This window comes from Scyliorhinus torazame, chromosome 17, assembly GCF_047496885.1.
Source record: "Scyliorhinus torazame isolate Kashiwa2021f chromosome 17, sScyTor2.1, whole genome shotgun sequence".
Classification (NCBI taxonomy): domain Eukaryota; kingdom Metazoa; phylum Chordata; class Chondrichthyes; order Carcharhiniformes; family Scyliorhinidae; genus Scyliorhinus; species Scyliorhinus torazame.
Window position 1 is genome coordinate 6,999,936 of NC_092723.1, and position 17,391 is coordinate 7,017,326.

At 58.4% G+C, this 17,391-nt stretch overlaps 1 long non-coding RNA gene across 2 annotated transcripts in view; it reads left to right on the forward strand.

Moving 5' to 3' along the window:
- The first annotated feature begins 9,938 nt into the window (after positions 1-9,938).
- The window catches only part of LOC140393673 (uncharacterized), a 184,564-nt gene continuing 177,111 nt past the window's right edge, over positions 9,939-17,391 (forward strand). For both annotated transcript variants that reach the window (XR_011935708.1, XR_011935709.1), the window contains exon 1: positions 9,939-10,075. This is a non-coding gene — a long non-coding RNA (uncharacterized lncRNA). The remainder of the gene's footprint in view (positions 10,076-17,391) is intronic.

Below are 17,391 nucleotides of genomic sequence, written 5' to 3' on the forward strand. Positions count from 1 at the left end.
AACAGGTAGACGAGGGTAGAGCAGTTGATGTGGTGTATATGGATTTCAGCAAAGCGTTTGATAAGGTTCCCCACGGTAGGCTATTGCAGAAAATACGGAGTCTGGGGATTGAGGGTGATTTAGAGATGTGGATCAGAAATTGGCTAGCTGAAAGAAGACAGAGGGTGGTGGTTGATGGGAAATGTTCAGAATGGAGTACAGTCACAAGTGGAGTACCACAAGGATCTGTTCTGGGGCCGTTGCTGTTTGTCATTTTTATCAATGACCTAGAGGAAGGCGCAGAAGGGTGGGTGAGTAAATTTGCAGACGATACTAAAGTCGGTGGTGTTGTCGATAGTGTGGAAGGATGTAGCAGGTTACAGAGGGATATAGATAAGCTGCAGAGCTGGGCTGAGAGGTGGCAAATGGAGTTTAATGTCGAGAAGTGTGAGGTGATTCACTTTGGAAGGAATAACAGGAATGCGGAATATTTGGCTAATGGTAAAGTTCTTGAAAGTGTGGATGAGCAGAGGGATCTAGGTGGCCATGTACATAGATCCCTGAAAGTTGCCACCCAGGTTGATAGGGTTGTGAAGAAGGCCTATGGAGTGTTGGCCTTTATTGGTAGAGGGATTGAGTTCCGTAGTCAGGAGGTCATGTTGCAGCTGTACAGAACTCTGGTACGGCCGCATTTGGAGTATTGCGTACAGTTCTGGTCACCGCATTATAGGAAGGACGTGGAGGCTTTGGAGCGGGTGCAGAGGAGATTTACCAGGATGTTGCCTGGTATGGAGGGAAAATCTTATGAGGAAAGGCTGATGGACTTGAGGTTGTTTTCGTTGGAGAGAAGAAGGTTAAGAGGAGACTTAATAGAGGCATACAAAATGATCAGGGGGTTAGATAGGGTGGACAGTGAGAGCCTTCTCCTGCGGATGGAAATGGCTGGCACGAGGGGACATAACTTTAAACTGAGGGGTAATAGATATAGGACAGAGGTCAGAGGTAGGTTCTTTACGCAAAGAGTAGTGAGGCCGTGGAATGCCCTACCTGCTACAGTAGTGAACTCGCCAACATTGAGGGCATTTAAAAGTTTATTGGATAAACATATGGATGATAATGGCATAGTGTAGGTTAGGTGGCTTTTGTTTCGGTGCAACATCGTGGGCTGAAGGGCCTGTACTGCGCTGTATTGTTCTATGTTCTATGTTCTGCTGCTCCTGTTTATACTAACAATGCATCCAACACCCATCATTACGAACTGTGAGTTGAACATATCAGCAACCTTGAAGTTTGAAATGTATAAAGCATTGATTAGGCCCCAGCAAATGTTGTGGACAATTCTGGATATCACGCTTCAGGAAAGGTGTAAAGGCCTTTGGAAGATTGCGGAGGAGGTCGCCATCAAGGATGAGCAACTTCAGTCATGAGGAAGAGTTGACAAAGGCAGCGGTGATGGCAGTCAGTGCCTTTGCTGTCGGGGTGACCTTAGTCACCAGGGTGCAACCTCCAAGGGTCAAAGACAACTGGCACTCCACCCGGCATTTCTCTCACCATTTTACAGATCTCCCAGCCTCTCAACCTGTTTACAAATGGCTGGTAAAGTCCAGCCCAATGAGCACATCGAGCTGCAGCAAGGCCAGGGTGGATGGATAATTCCTGTGCCATGGTACTGGTGCCAGCTGTGGCCTGATGGGATCCTTGAAGCATAGAAATTGAGAGCGACAGTGACCTTGACTGGCAGTGCCAGCCTCCCCGTGCTCTGAAGATACACTTGGAGGTGGGGGCACAATTCAGTGGCCATATCCCTGGTGGATAGTGGAGATAGCGCTCCTAGTTGAGATGGAGGTTAAGTGCTCTTTGAATAGCCTGACTGTGTATGGCCTTCTGCTCAGAGCCCTCCTCCTCCCTCTGCGCACATTTCTTGTCTTGTGTCTCTGCTGTCTGTCGTACCGTAGCCCACGATTGACTGTAACGGCCCAATGAGCGAGAGCAAGTTTTCTGCCCAGAATGCTTCAATGACCTCTCAAATGCTTTTAATGATCCCGCACAATTCTATCCTGACTGAAACAACCTGGGTGAACTTGTCCAACAACACGGCACACACACTGCCCTCATTAACTCTCCAGAAACACAACACAACGGGCTGGATTCTCCGATCCTGCGGCTATGCCCGCAGGACCTGCCTGGTCTCACGACCAGAAAGTTGGGGCCGCCCCCGCATCGATCCTCCACCCGGGGGGTGGGGGGGGCGGGCTAGCAGCCATAAAGCCCCCAGCTTTACCTGTGGATAGGACCGGAGAATGGCCGCGTCCGTGGCCACGGATGCTCACAGCGGCGGCCGCGCCGTCCAACATGGCGCCGGCCACGCACGGACGCGGCCTGTCAAAGACTGCCCCTCCCCGTAACCAACCTCGCCAACCTCGACCACCTCCCCACCAGTCCCTCCAGCCCCCGCCGAAGCCCCCCCTGCCACCGGAACAGCTCCCCCAATGACTGTGATAGCACTGGACCCAGTCCACAGCCGCCATGCAACTTCTCCGAAAGGTGTAAGCACACGTGTCCCACGCCGTCGAGGACTTGGCCCATCAGGGGCGGAGCATCAGGGGAGGGTCGCAGGTGACATCCCGAGGCCATCCATACGGCGTGCGGCGTTGCGTTTCTCGTGCAGCTGAATGAATACAGTGTCCTGTGTGTGTTTAAGAGATAACAGAAACTGGGGGCGAGATTCTCCGACCCCCCCAGCGGGTCGGAGAATGGCCGTTGGCCGCCGTGAATTCCGCCCCCGCCGCCCGCCGAAGTCTCCGAAGGGAGAAAAGTCGGCGGGGCGTCAATGGCGCCGCACACCTCGGAGAATGGCACGGGTGGGCGCAAGGCAATGGATTTTGGGGCTGCCGATATTCTCCCGTCCGGATGGGCCGAAGTCCCGCCGACGTGATGACGGGTCACGTCGGCGTGAATAAAACCACCGTTTCAATTGGCGTCAACCAGTGCTCAAGGTTGACGCCGACCAGCGTGGAGGTGGGTGACGGCCTGGGGGGTTGGCCGCTGGAGAGGCGATGGCGTGGCCGCAGTCTGAATGTGTGGGGAGATGTGTGTCTCGGGTTGTGTGTGTGTGTGTGTGTGTGTGCGGCGGGGGGGTTAGAGTGGGCTGGGCTCCGGGGGAGTGCCGGGAGGGGGGGGTGAGTGCCGGGGAGGAGGATGGGGTCCGTGCCGGGGAGGGGGATGGGGTGCGTGCCGGGGAGGGGGATGGGGGGGTCCGTGCCGGGGAGGGGGATGGGGTCCGTGCCAGGGAGGGGGATGGGGTCCGTGCCGGGGAGGGGGGTGGGGTCCGTGCCGGGGAGGGGGATGGGGTCCGTGCCGGGGAGGGGGATGGGGGTGGGGGGGTCCGTGCCGGGGAGGGGGATGGGGGGGTCCGTGCCGGGGAGGGGGATGGGGTCCGTGCCGGGGAGGGGGATGGGGTCCGTGCCGGGGAGGAGGATGGGGTCCGTGCCGGGGAGGGGGATGGGGTCCGTGCCGGGGAGGGGGATGCGGTCCGTGCCGGGGAGGGAGATGGGGTCCATGCCGGGGAGGAGGATGGGGTCCGTGCCAGAGAGGGGGATGGGGTCCGTGCTGGGGAGGGGGATGGGGTCCATGCCGGGGAGGAGGATGGGGTCCGTGCCAGAGAGGGGGATGGGGTCCGTGCCGGGGAGGGGGATGGGGTCCATGCCGGGGAGGAGGATGGGGTCCGTGCCAGAGAGGGGGATGGGGTCCGTGCCGGGGAGGGGGATGGGGGGGGGGTCCGTGCCGGGGAGGGGGACGGGGTCCGTGCCGGGGAGGGGGATGGGGTCCGTGCCGGGGAGGGGGATGGGGTCCGTGCCGGGGAGGGGGCTGGGGTCCTTGCCGGGGAGGGGGATGCGGTCCGTGCCGGGGAGGGAGATGGGATCCGTGCCGGGGAGGGTGATGGGGTCCGTGCCGGGGAGGAGGATAGGGTCCGTGCCGGGAAGGGGGATGGGGGGGGGTCCGTGCCGGGGTGGGGGATGGGGTCCATGCCGGGAGGGGGTTGGGGTCCGTGCCGGGGAGGGGGATGGGGTCCGTGCCGGGGAGGGTGATGGGGTCCGTGCCGGGGAGGGGGATGGGGTCCGTACCGGGGAGGAGGATGGGGTCTGTGCTGGGGAGGGGGATGGGGTTCATGCCGGGGAGGAGGATGGGGTCCGTGCCGGGGAGGAGGATGGGGTCTGTGCTGGGGAGGGGGATGGGGTTCATGCCGGGGACGAGGATGCGGGGGTGGTCTGTGCCGGGGAGGGGGATGGCGGGACGTGGGGGGGGTGGCAAGTGAGTTGGTCCACCTGGCCAGGTGCCAGCCTCCAACAGTCGGACCCATGCGGTCCATGCCACCTGGCTGGGGGGAGGAGGGGGTATGGGCAATGATGACATGCCGTCGTTACCCGCCCCCCCCCCCCCCCCCCCCCCCCCCCCAGGCCGTCATGTTTTCCGATCAGCCAGCGATGTTGGCCGCCGTGGCGGCAGCCGCTAATGTCCATGTTGCCCTGGATGAGGAGGAGGAGGAGCGTGCCAGAGAGGCGGCGCAGGCTGCCGCAGAGGGGCAGGCGGCAGCCGACCAGGATGGAGGGACACCTGACCGACAGGACGAGGAGGACGTCGCGGCCCCAGGGCAACTGAGGCACCCGAGGGCGCCCCGTGTGTACCGGCCCCGGCAGTCATACCAGGACCTCACGGACCGAGAATGCAGGTGGAGACTCCGGATGAGCCGGGAAACCATGGCACACATCTGCCACCTGCTGGCGCACCTGTCACCGGGTGGCACTGGCGGGGGACACCCTCTCCCCGTGTCCGTCAAGGTTACGGTGGCCCAGAATTTTTATGCAACAGGGTCATTCCAGGCACCGAGTGGGGACCTGTCCGGCATATCGCAGACATCGGTGCATCGGTGCATCCGGGCAGTGACAGATGCCCTATATGCCATGGCGCACCGCTACATTCACTTCCCTGTGGACCGGGCCAGCCGAGATGCCCGTGCCGTGGGCTTCTCTGCCGTGGCCGGGTTCCCCATGGTCCAGGGCGCGATTGATGGGATGCACGTCGCCGTGCGGCCACCTGCAGATAACAGGGCCGTGTTCACCAATAGGAAGGGGACCTATTCGATGAACATACAGGTGGTCTGCGACCACCACATGATGATCCTGCACGTCTGCGCCCGTTACCCGGGCAGTGCACACGACTCATACGTGTTGTCGCGGTCATACATCACTGGCATGTACGAGGGACGCCATCCCCGGCTGAGGGGCTGGTTGCTGGGCGACAGGGGCTACCCATTGCGATCGTGACTGATGACGCCTATATGGAGGCCACGCAATGAGGCGGAGAACCGCTACAATGATGCCCATGTAGCGACAAGGGGAGTGATCGAGAGGTGCTTTGGCGTGCTCAAGATGCGTTTCAGGTGCCTGGACCTCTCTGGGGGCGCCCTCCAGTATCGGTCAGATAGGGTCGGCCGCATCATTGTGGTGTGCTGCGTCCTGCACAATATAGCCCAGCAGAGGGGCGATGTGCCACAGGCAGAGGAGGGCGGAGTGGAGGAGCAGCAGGAAGAGGCGCAGTCCTCCCCAGATGAGGGGGATGGGGGCAATGGTCAGGGCAGACGGGCTAGACACAGGCGGGTGGCTGTCCACCGTTACCGGCTGGGCCAGCGGGCACAGGGCAGGCTGATAGCCGCCCGCTTCACTGACTAGATGGGCGTGGGGATCGGGTAGTATGGCCACAGACCGCACACCAGGGCAACAGCCGACCACCCACACCCCCCACCCATCCACCCACCCAGCACCCTCAACCCCCACCCCACCCGCATGCACACCACCCCCCCATTGCCGATCCACCTGCGGCACAACGGCCGGGCTCACACAGTTGCCGGTGGACACGTGTCTATTTCAGGCCATGGAGGATGATGACAACCCGCCCTGCGATGTGCTCCTGGCTCCACATCGTTGGACTATGTCTGACCCATGGCCACAGTACCACCATCCACCCGGACCATCCCTGCATGCGGCTGTGACACTGCAGCGCACAGTCCCATCCTCTGCCCGGGGGGATGTTGATGGCGAGCTGCCAGCCTGTCCTGTCCGTTGCCCACCCGATGCACCTGGGACGGTAGGGGGGAGTCCGAGGTGTCGCGGTGTTCCGGGACCTCCCCTACAGGGGGACCCGGGATGGACCACAGCACCTCCTCCTCCCTCGGGATGCCCGATGGCCCCCAGGCCTCTACATGGGTGGGGGATGCGAACGGACTGGCCATCCGACGCCTCTCCGACATCAGGCGCTGCCAGTCCTGGAGGCCCATGCTGGTATCGACAGGGGTCTGCAGGTTTGCAGCCAATGAGCTCAGGGGATTGGCAAACCCTGTCTGTGACTGTGCGACGCCGGCTCGCACATGGGCAATGGCGCCGATGCCCTCATCGATGGCCTGCTGAGACTGGGCCATGGCCTGCAGAGACTGGGCCATGGCCTGCAGAGACTGGGCTATGGACTGTTGAGACTGGGCCATGGCCTGCTGAGACTAGGCCATGGCGTTGAGCGCCTCTGCCATCTGCCGCTGGCGCTGGCTCATGGCCTCCTGTGAGAGGGCAGCCATGTCCTGGGCCACAGACGCCGCCTGCACGGAAAGCCCCAGGCCTCGCAAACCGTTCCCCATGTCTGGCACTGTCGCACCCATTGCCTCCACCGCGGACGCCACCCGTGGACGGCTGTGTTGTGCGCACCAGTGAGTGTACCAGACGCCTCATCACTAAAGTGCCCAACCGAGGTGAGCGTCTCTGCGATGGTGGAGGGTGTTGGTGACAGCAGTGGCGTTGTGTCGTGCGCATCGTCCCACTCTGAGTCCATGGCACTTTGGGGTGGCAGTTCGTCTCCGCCCATCCACTCTGAGTCACTGTCCTGTATTTCAGTTTCCTGGGTAGTGGTGTCCTGGGTAGGGGTGTCCTGGGTAGTGGTGTCCTGGGTAGTGGTGTCCTGGGTAGTGGTTTCGTGGCTCGGCTGTGACGGGGGCCAGTGGCTGTCCCTCTCGTCGCTGGGTGGCACACGCCTGCGTCGTCGCACCCACACGAGACGGGGGAGTCGTCTCCCTGTTGCTCCAGGTCTCTCCGTCTCCAGTGGTCTCCAAGGGGCATCCTGCGGGCGTCACATGCCAGAGGGTCCGGGTCTCTCCATCTCCAGTGATCTCCAAGGGGCATCCTGCGGGCGTCGCATGCTGGAGGGTCCGGGTCTCTCCGTCCCCCGTGGTCTCCGAGGGGCATCATGATCAGGGATAGTCAGCATGGCTTTGTGAAGGGTAGGTCATGCCTCACAAACCTTATTGAGTTCTTTGAGAAGGTGACTGAACAGGTAGACGAGGGTAGAGCAGTTGATGTGGTGTATATGGATTTCAGCAAAGCGTTTGATAAGGTTCCCCACGGTAGGCTATTGCAGAAAATACGGAGGCTGGGGATTGAGGGTGATTTAGAGATGTGGATCAGAAATTGGCTAGCTGAAAGAAGACAGAGGGTGGTGGTTGATGGGAAATGTTCAGAATGGAGTACAGTCACAAGTGGAGTACCACAAGGATCTGTTCTGGGGCCGTTGCTGTTTGTCATTTTTATCAATGACCTAGAGGAAGGCGCAGAAGGGTGGGTGAGTAAATTTGCAGACGATACTAAAGTCGGTGGTGTTGTCGATAGTGTGGAAGGAAGTAGCAGGTTACAGAGGGATATAGATAAGCTGCAGAGCTGGGCTGAGAGGTGGCAAATGGAGTTTAATGTAGAGAAGTGTGAGGTGATTCACTCTGGAAGGAATAACAGGAATGTGGAATATTTGGCTAATGGAAAAGTTCTTGAAAGTGTGGATGAGCAGAGGGATCTAGGTGTCCATGTACATAGATCCCTGAAAGTTGCCACCCAGGTTGATAGGGTGGTGAAGAAGGCCTATGGAGTGTTGGCCTTTATTGGTAGAGGGATTGAGTTCCGGAGTCAGGAGGTCATGTTGCAGCTGTACAGATCTCTGGTACGGCCGCATTTGGAGTATTGCGTACAGTTCTGGTCACCGCATTATAGGAAGGACGTGGAGGCTTTGGAGCGGGTGCAGAGGAGATTTACCAGGATGTTGCCTGGTATGGAGGGAAAATCTTATGAGGAAAGGCTGATGGACTTGAGGTTGTTTTCGTTGGAGAGAAGAGGGTTAAGAGGAGACTTAATAGAGGCATACAAAATGATTAGGGGGTTGGATAGGGTGGACAGTGAGAGCCTTCTCCCGCGGATGGAAATGGCTGGCACGAGGGGACATAACTTTAAACTGAGGGGTAATAGATATAAGACAGAGGTCAGAGGTAGGTTCTTTACGCAAAGAGTAGTGAGGCCGTGGAATGCCCTACCTGCTACAGTAGTGAACTCGCCAACATTGAGGGCATTTAAAAGTTTATTGGATAAACATATGGATGATAATGGTATAGTGTAGGTTAGATGGCTTTTGTTTCGGTGCAACATCGTGGGCCGAAGGGCCTGTACTACGCTGTATTGTTCTATGTTCTATGTTCTATGCGGGCGGTCAGCATCTGCGGGGATGGGTGCCTGGACGTTTGGTCCTGCGATACACAATGAAGCATGCATGGTTAGACTCGCAGGCAGTGATCAGGTGATATGGGGGATGGGGATATAGAGGAGGGGGGATATGGGGGAGGGGGATATAGGGGAGGGGGGATATGGGGTCGGGCTGTCGGTGGCTCACTTGCTGGTGGGCCCCCGACCTCTGCATCAGCAACCTCCCGGTCGTCAGGTCCGCCAGCCAGTTCCAGGGCCCTTTCCTCGTGTTCGGTCAATGGCCTCTCATCAGCGGGGCCTCCTCCAGTCCTCACATGCTCCCTATTGTTGTGTGCGCATTTCTCCTGTGGGGGGGGGGGTGGTGGCAGGGGTAAAAAGCAACAGTGTTAGGCAGGTATATGAATGCACGCCATCGGTTGCGCGCGCATTGCAGAGGTTAAGGTTAGGGCTGGATTCACTTGGGGAAATGGGGGAAGGCGGATATGGGGGAGGGGGGATATGGGGGATATGGGGGAGGGGGGATATGGGGGATATGGGGGAGGGGGGATATGGGGGAGTGGGGATATGGGGAGGGGGGATATGGGGATATGGATATCGGGCAGGGGGGGGGCTCACCCTGGCTGCTCTGACGAGGTCGTTCACCTTCTTATGGCACTGGGTGCCTGTCCGTGGTGTCAGGGCCACAGCGGTGACGGCCTCTGCCACCTCCCTCCACAGACGCCGGCTGCAGCCGTGCCCGGGATACAGGGCATCCCTCCTCTGCTACCCTGCATCCAGGAGCGCCTCCACATCCCACGACTCGAACCTCGGGGCTGAGCGGCGGGCAGCCATCCAGTCGGGTGTTCTGGTCGGGTGGGGGGAGCAGCGCGTCCTTAATGAGCCGTCATGCCGTGCGGCGTGTATGACGCCGCACGGCGTGAACCACGTGAGCCAGCGCGGATAGTGTCACGTCGCTGCTAGCCCATTCCGGGCCGGAGACTTTGCGACGTTTGGGGCGGCGTGATGCAGGTGGGATTTGCACCGTTTTTGCCACCGGTCGGCGGACTTTGCGCCGATAACGGAGAATTTCGCCCTGGGCCTGTGGCCTCCATAATGGCAGGTCGAGAGCCAAAACCAGTAACATTACGGAACCCAATATTGCAGCCTAGGATTCAAAGCAAACAGCCTCTAACGGCTAGTGCTTCAATGTTTCTGAATTCCATTCAATTTCTCCTGTTATAATCTGGCATGCATTTGTGTCTGCAATATACATAAAATGATGAAATTATGGATAACAATTCATACGGAGCTGCTGTGTAACTCAGTTCCAACCAGGGGTGACTGAATGATCATCATCCTTCCATAGTCACGGGATCCAGTCAGTCAGTCACCATTTTCACTGTATATTGATGTGACAATGCCGTTGATTTTCATGACCATTTTTGTTGAAGTTTAAATGATTTAGCTATGGCTATATTGATCTGTTTTCTGCCAATCTGTTGGGATAATCCGGATTACTGCGCTTTGCAATCTTGCAGGAGAGCGAAGCAGATGCGGTGAGTTCATGATGGATTTTACACACTTTCATTACCCTGTATATTACTATAATCAGATATCCATTGAGACCATTGTAATTCCAGGCACACACATACAGGTGGAATTTATGATTGCAGCCAATCGAGCTGCAACAGTCAGACTGGATTTCCAGAGCTGTGAGTGTGGGAACAAGATGAATCCTTTATTAACAGAATGACACAGATTAAAAAAAGACACGGCGTGGCACAAAAAATGAGTACAGTGCAATTAACATTTTTAATCGCTTGATAAACTCAAATCTTGGTTTTCCAGTGCACTCAGTTCGCATTATAAAGAATGGACTTCATCCTCCTGATGTTGAAAATCTTGTCTGTCAGTCTGAATCACCGCACAAAAGACTGATCTGTCTCTGGGAGCCCTCTGTCCTATTTCTGCTGATAATTGAAGGCATAAATAAGATAATTGGGGAACAAGGACCTTCTTTCTGTTCCAGTCTTGGCGGATGAGAAAGGTTTGTCACTGTACTGTACAAATGCAAGTTTTATTGTCGACTATTCTCAGTCGCTGCCCTTTGGAAAATCCTGATCGGCGAAAGGCTCAGGCAGTTAATGCTTCCTTGTTTTTTAATATGTATTTTTATTAGCGTTTGTCCATTTTTACTAATAGCGCAAAAAACCCTTAAAGCTCGCACATTACAGCATAAATGCTTTTACTTTGTGCGTATAGAAAAAGGCAGAACGCCAACACAGTCTGGCCAGCTTCATCATTAAACTTGCAGCCTCTCGTGATACCAGGAAAAATGGTGGAGGGATAATAATAATAATCTTTATTGTCACAAGTAGGCTTACATTAACACTGCAATGAAGTTACTGTGAAAAGCCCCTAGTCACCACACTCCGGCGCCTGTTCAGGTACACAGAGGGAGAATTCAGAATGTCCAATTCACCCAACAAGCACGTCTTTCGGGACATGTGGGAGGAAACCGGAGCACCCGGAGGAAACCCACGCAGACACGGGGAGAACGGACAGACTCCGCACAGACAGCGACCCAAGCCGGGAATTGAACCTGGATATGCTAGAGAATGAGGGAGAAGAGGGTAAAGCCATGAAAACGTGGCAGGATGGTGACACTGTCACCCGCAGGGATTGCTCACACCGACAAAGAAAATACAGGATAAGGTTCACCAAATATATCACAGGCACCGGTGACACATTATAACGTCCTTTTCTCAGATATGGGGGCGATTCTCCGAGCCCCGCGCCGGCTCGGAGAATCGCCGCAACCGAGCCACGACGCCCCGACCCCGGCACACGTTTCTCCGAGGGGCGGAGAATCGGCGCCATTTGCGCCGGCGCGTTTGGCACGGCGCCAGCATTGGGCCGCTGGAATCGGCGGGGCCACTGATTCTCCGGCCCGGTTGGGCTGAGCGGCCGCACGGATACGACAGAGTCCCGCTGGCGCCGTTCACCCCTGGTCGCTGCCGGCGGGCGGCCTGTGGGGGAGAGGGGGGGCTCCTTCACCGGGGGTTGGGGTCTCCGATCGGCGGGCCTGCCTCTCCCCCCCCCCCCCCCCGGGCCTACTTCCCTGCGTGGCCGGCCCCTGAACCCCGACGCCATGCTGAGTCGCAGCCGGCGCGCGTAAGAAGTCCCCCGCGCATGCGCGGGTTGGCGCAGTGCCCATTTGCCACCGGGAAAGGAGGTTGGAGCGGCGTGAACGGCTGCAGCGCCGCTCTGGCCCCCTGTGGAGGACAGAATAGGTCGTAGCCAGGCTCGGTTCACACCGTTGTGTTTCACGACAGCGCAAACACTTGGGCTCCATTTGGGAGAATCGCCCCCATGAAGTCTGCCTGAACCTCTGCAGGAGCCAGTTAAGAATTCTTTAATCCCAAAATAAAGAAAAAGACAAAAGAAAGGATCCAAAACAACATTGAGAATATCCAAGAAGATATTTTACATACAACCACAAGGCGTAACACATCCCCAACATCTGGCACAGTGGAGAGTGATTATTATTCCACAGAAATACCAGTAGAATACTGGACTCTGACTGTCTCAGTGGCTGGGTCCCGAGAGAGCGGGAAACCTAGTGCCCTCTGGCTTTATAGTAGTAGTGTCCTGTCTGGTGATTGGCTGCACTGTGTTGTGTGCTTACTGGTCATCCTGTGTGTCAATCACTGCCTGTCTGCATCTCATTATATACATGCGTGGAGATTATAACATCTCCCCTTTTTCTTCTTTTTAGATAAATAAATACGAAGGTGTGCATATATACCTGACTAGATACAAAAGGTGTCTAAATGAACGTATATACATAGGAAGGTGTCGATATTGCAGATACATGGAAACAAAACAATATTTACAGAGGTTAAATCGATGAAATCACAAAATGTACAAAGGTTCAGTCTACAGATTCAGTCTTTGTGGTGGGCAACGAATTCTTGTCAATCACCGCAGAGGTGGATCAGGAGCCACCTGCACGTGGATAGGCGGGATCGCTGCCATTGCGGTGGTCGCATGGGCCGGCGAGATTGCTGGTAGATCGGTGGCCATCAGCTATGCGGACAAGGAACGATCTTGGGGCCACTTGTTTGATCACAACAGCTGTGGCTGACCAGCCGCCCTCAGGCAACTGGACATAAACATGATCAGTTGGGGCCAGATCGGGTAGATCCGTGGCATGAGCATCGTATGTGGCCTTCTGTTGGGCCCGTGACTGCTGCATTTTCTGTAAGACCGTGCGGTGGTCAAGGTCTGGAACATGGATGGCTGGAACTGTGGTCCTCAGAGTGCGATTCATGAGCATCTGCGCTGGAGACAACCCAGTGGACAGTGGGGTTGCCCTGTATGCCAGCATCGCCAGGTTGAAGTCGGAGCCTGAGTCTGCAGCTTTGCACAGCAACCGCTTTACAATATGGACCCCTTTCTCAGCCTTCCCGTTTAACTGCGGGTAATGGGGTCTGGAGGTTACGTGACGGAAGTTGTAGGACTGTGCAAAATCAGACCATTCCTGGCTGTAAAAGCATGGACCGCTGTCGCTCATTACCGTGAGCGGAATCCCATGCCTGGCGAACGTTTCTTTGCAGGCTTTGATTACCGCCTTCGACGTGATGTCGAACAGTTTCACCACTTCTGGGTAACTGGAGAAGTAGTCGACCAGGAGTACGTAGTCACGCCCCTTGGCGTGGAAAAGGTCTACGCCTACTTTGGACCACTGAGAGGTCACGATCTCGTGCTGTTGCAGCGTTTCCTTGGGTTGAGCTGGTTGAAACCTCTGACAGGTAGGGCAGTTGAGGACTGTGTCGGCAATGCCCTGGCTGATGCCCGGCCAATAGACCACCTCCCGAGCTCTGCGTCGCCATTTCTCGACCCCAAGGTGACCCTCATGAAGTTGGCCCAGCACCATAGCCCGCATGCTCTGAGGAATTACAATCCTGTCAAGTTTCAGAAGGATTCCCTCCACCACCGTCAGGTCGTCTTTTACGTTATAGAACTGGGGGCATTGTCCCTTCTGCCAGCCATTGGTAAGGTGCTGCATCACACACTGCAGCAGAGGATCCTTGGCCATCTCCTCACGAATTTGGACCACCCATTCGTCAGAGGCCGGAAGGTTGGTGGCACACAACCGCACTTGCGCTTCTGTGTGGCAGATGAAGTCACTTTGTTCACACGGTGTGGTAATGGACCTGGATAGGGCATCTGCAACGATCAGCTCTTTGCCTGGCATGTAGACAATCATAGAATTTGTCATAAAATTTACAGTGCAGAAGGAGGCCATTCGGCCCGTCGAGTCTGCACCGGCTCTTGGAAAGAGCACCCTACCCAAGGTCAACACCTCCACCCTATCCCCATAACCGAGTAACCCCAACCAACACTAAGGGCAATTTTGGACACTAAGGGCAATTTATCATGGCCAATCCACGTAACCTGCACATCTTTGGACTGTGGGAGGAAACCGGAGCACCCGGAGGAAACCCACGCACACACGGGGAGGATGTGCAGACTCCGCACAGACAGTGACCCAAGCCGGAATCGAACCTGGGACCCTGGAGCTGTGAAGCAATTGTGCTCTCCACAATGCTACTGTGCTGCCCTTCAAGTTCAAAGTCGTAGCGGCGTAGCTTATGAAGAATTCGCTGTAACCGAGGGGGTCATGTCATTTAAATCCTTCTGGATTATATGGGCTAGAGGCCTGTGGTCCGTTTCTACCATGAATTTTGGCAGGCCGTAAACGTAGTCGTGAAACTTGATTATCCCTGTCAGGAGGCCCAGACACACCTTCTCAATCTGAGCGTACCGTTGCTCAGTGAGCGTCATGGCCCTGGAGGCATACGCCACTGGAGCCCAGGACGAGGAGTCATCTCGCTGAAGGAGCACCGTCCCAATGTCGTCCTGGCTTGCATCAGTCGATATCTTGGTTTCCTTGGTTGGGTCGAAGAACGCTAGAACCGGGGCTGTGGTGACATCCCCATATTGGGAATGAATTTCCCGAGGAAGTTGACCATCCCGAGGAAGCGGAGGACCGCCTTCTTGTCCCCCAGGGTCTTTGTGGCGTTGATCGCCGATACCTTGTCGGCATCTGGCCGCACGCCCTGCTGCGAGATGTGGTCATCCAGGAACTTAATATCCGATTGACCAAATAAGCACTTGGCCCTGTTGAGCTGGAGACCATGGGCTTCATTCTCCGACCCCCCAGAGGGTCGGAGAATGGCCGTTGGCCACCGTGAATCCCACCCCCGCTGGTTGCCGAAGTCTCCGAAGGGAGAAAAGTCGGTGGGGCGTTAATGTCGCCGCTGCCGCGGAGAACGTCACGGGTCTGCGCAAGGCAGCCGATTTTCGGCCTGCAGATATTCTCCCTTCCGGATGGGCTGAAGTCCCGTCGACGTGATGACCGTTCACGTCGACGTAAATTAAACCTCCTTTTCATCGGCGTGACCCTGTACTCCAGGTTCACGCCGACCAGCGTGGAGGTGAGTGACGGCCTGGGGGGGTTGGCTCTGGGCAGGCAATGGCGTAGCCGCAGTCTGAATGCGTGAGGAGAGGTGTGTCTCGGGTTGTGTGTGTGTGTGTGTGCGGCGGGGGGGGGGTTGGTGGTTAGAGTAGGCTGGGCTCCGGGGGAGTGCCGGGAGGGGGTCCGTGCCGGGGAGGGGGATGGGGGGTCCGTGCCGGGGTGGAGGTTGGGGGGGGGGGGGTCCGTGCCGGGGTGGAGGTTGGGGGGGGGTCCGTGCTGGGGAGGGGGATGGGGGGGTCCGTGCCGGGGTGGAGGTTGGGGGGGGGTCCGTGCCGGGGAGGGGGATGGGGGGGGGGTCCGTGCTGGGGAGGGGGATGGGGGGGTCCGTGCCGGGGTGGAGGTTGGGGGGGGCCGTGCCGGGGAGGGGGATGGGGGGGGTCCGTGCTGGGGAGGGGGATGGGGGGTCCGTGCCGGGGTGGAGGTTGGGGGGGGGGTCCGTGCCGGGGAGGGGGATGGGGGGGGGGTCCGTGCTGGGGAGGGGGATGGGGGGTCCGTGCCGGGGTGGAGGTTGGGGGGGGGTCCGTGCCGGGGAGGGGGATGGGGGGGGGTCCGTGCTGGGGAGGGGGATGGGGGGGTCCGTGCCGGGGTGGAGGTTGGGGGGGGGTCCGTGCCGGGGAGGGGGATGGGGGGGGTCCGTGCTGGGAAGGGGGATGGGGGGGTCCGTGCCGGGGTGGAGGTTGGGGGGGGGTCCGTGCCGGGGAGGGGGATGGGGGGGGTCCGTGCTGGGAAGGGGGATGGGGGGGTCCGTGCCGGGGAGGGGGATGAGTGGGGGGGGGTCCATGCCGGGGAGGGGGATGGGAGGGCGTGAGTTGGTCCACCTGGCCAAGTGCCTGCCTCCAACAGTTGGACCCATACCCATGCGGTCCATGCCACCTGGCTGGGGGGAGGAGGGGATATGGGCAATGATGACATGTCGTCGTTCCCCTCCCCCACCAGGCCGTCATGTTTTCAGATCATCCAGCGATGTTGGCCGCCGTGGTGGCAGCCGCTCATGTCTATGTTGCCCTGGATGAGGAGGAGGAGGAGGAGGAGGAGGAGCGTGCCAGAGAGGCGGCGCAGGCTGCCGCAGAGGGGCAGGCGGCAGCCGCCCAGGCTGGAGGGACACCTGACCGACAGGACGAGGAGGGGAAGGAGGACGTCGCGGCCCCACGGCAACGGAGGCACCCGAGGGCGCCCCGTGTGTACCGGCCCAGGCAGTCATACCAGGACCTCACGGACCGGGAATGCAGGAGGAGACTCCGGATGAGCCGGGAAACCGTGGCACACATCTGCCACCTGCTGGCACACCTGTCACCGCGTGGCACTGGCGGGGGACACCCACTCCCCGTGTCCGTCAAGGTTACGGTGGCCCTGAACTTTTATGCAACGGGGTCATTCCAGGCACCGAGTGGGGACCTGTCCGGCATATCGCAGACATCGGTGCACCGGTGCATCCGGGCAGTGACAGATGCCCTATATGCCATGGCGCACCGCTACATCCGCTTCCCCGTGGACCGGGCCAGCCAAGATGCCCGGGCCGTGGGTTTCTCTGCCGTGGCCGGGTTCCCCATGGTCCAGGGCGCGATCGATGGGATGCACGTCGCCGTGCGGCCACCTGCAGATAACAGGGCCGTGTTCACTAATAGGAAGGGGACCTATTCGATGAACGTACAGGTGGTCTGCGACCACCGCATGATGATCCTGCACGTCTGCGCCCGTCACCCAGGCAGTGTACACGACTCATTCGTGTTGTCGCGGTCATCCATCCCCAGCATGTACGAGGGACGCCATCCCCGGCTGAGGGGCTGGTTGCTGGGCGACAGGGGCTACCCATTGCGATCGTGGCTGATGACGCCTATACGGAGGCCACGCAATGAGGCGGAGAACCGCTACAATGATGCCCATTTAGCGACAAGGGGAGTGATAGAGAGGTGCTTTGGCGTGCTGAAGATGCGTTTCAGGTGCCTGGACCTCTCTGGGGGCGCCCTCCAGTATCGGTCAGATAGGGTCGGCCGCATCATTGTGGTGTGCTGCGTCCTGCACAACATAGCCCAACAGAGGGGCGATGTGCCGCAGGCAGAGGAGGGCGGAGTGGAGGAGCAGCAGGGAGAGGCGCAGTCCTCCCCAGATGAGGGGGGTGGGGGTAATGGTCAGGGCAGACGGGGTAGACACAGGCGGGTGGCTGTCCACCATTACCGGCTGGCCCAGCGGGCACGGGACAGACTGATAGACGCCCGCTTCACTGACTAGATGGGCGTGGGAATCGGGTAGTATGGCCACAGACCGCACACCATGGCAACAGCCGACCACCCACACCCCCCACCCATCCACCCACCCAGCACCCTCACC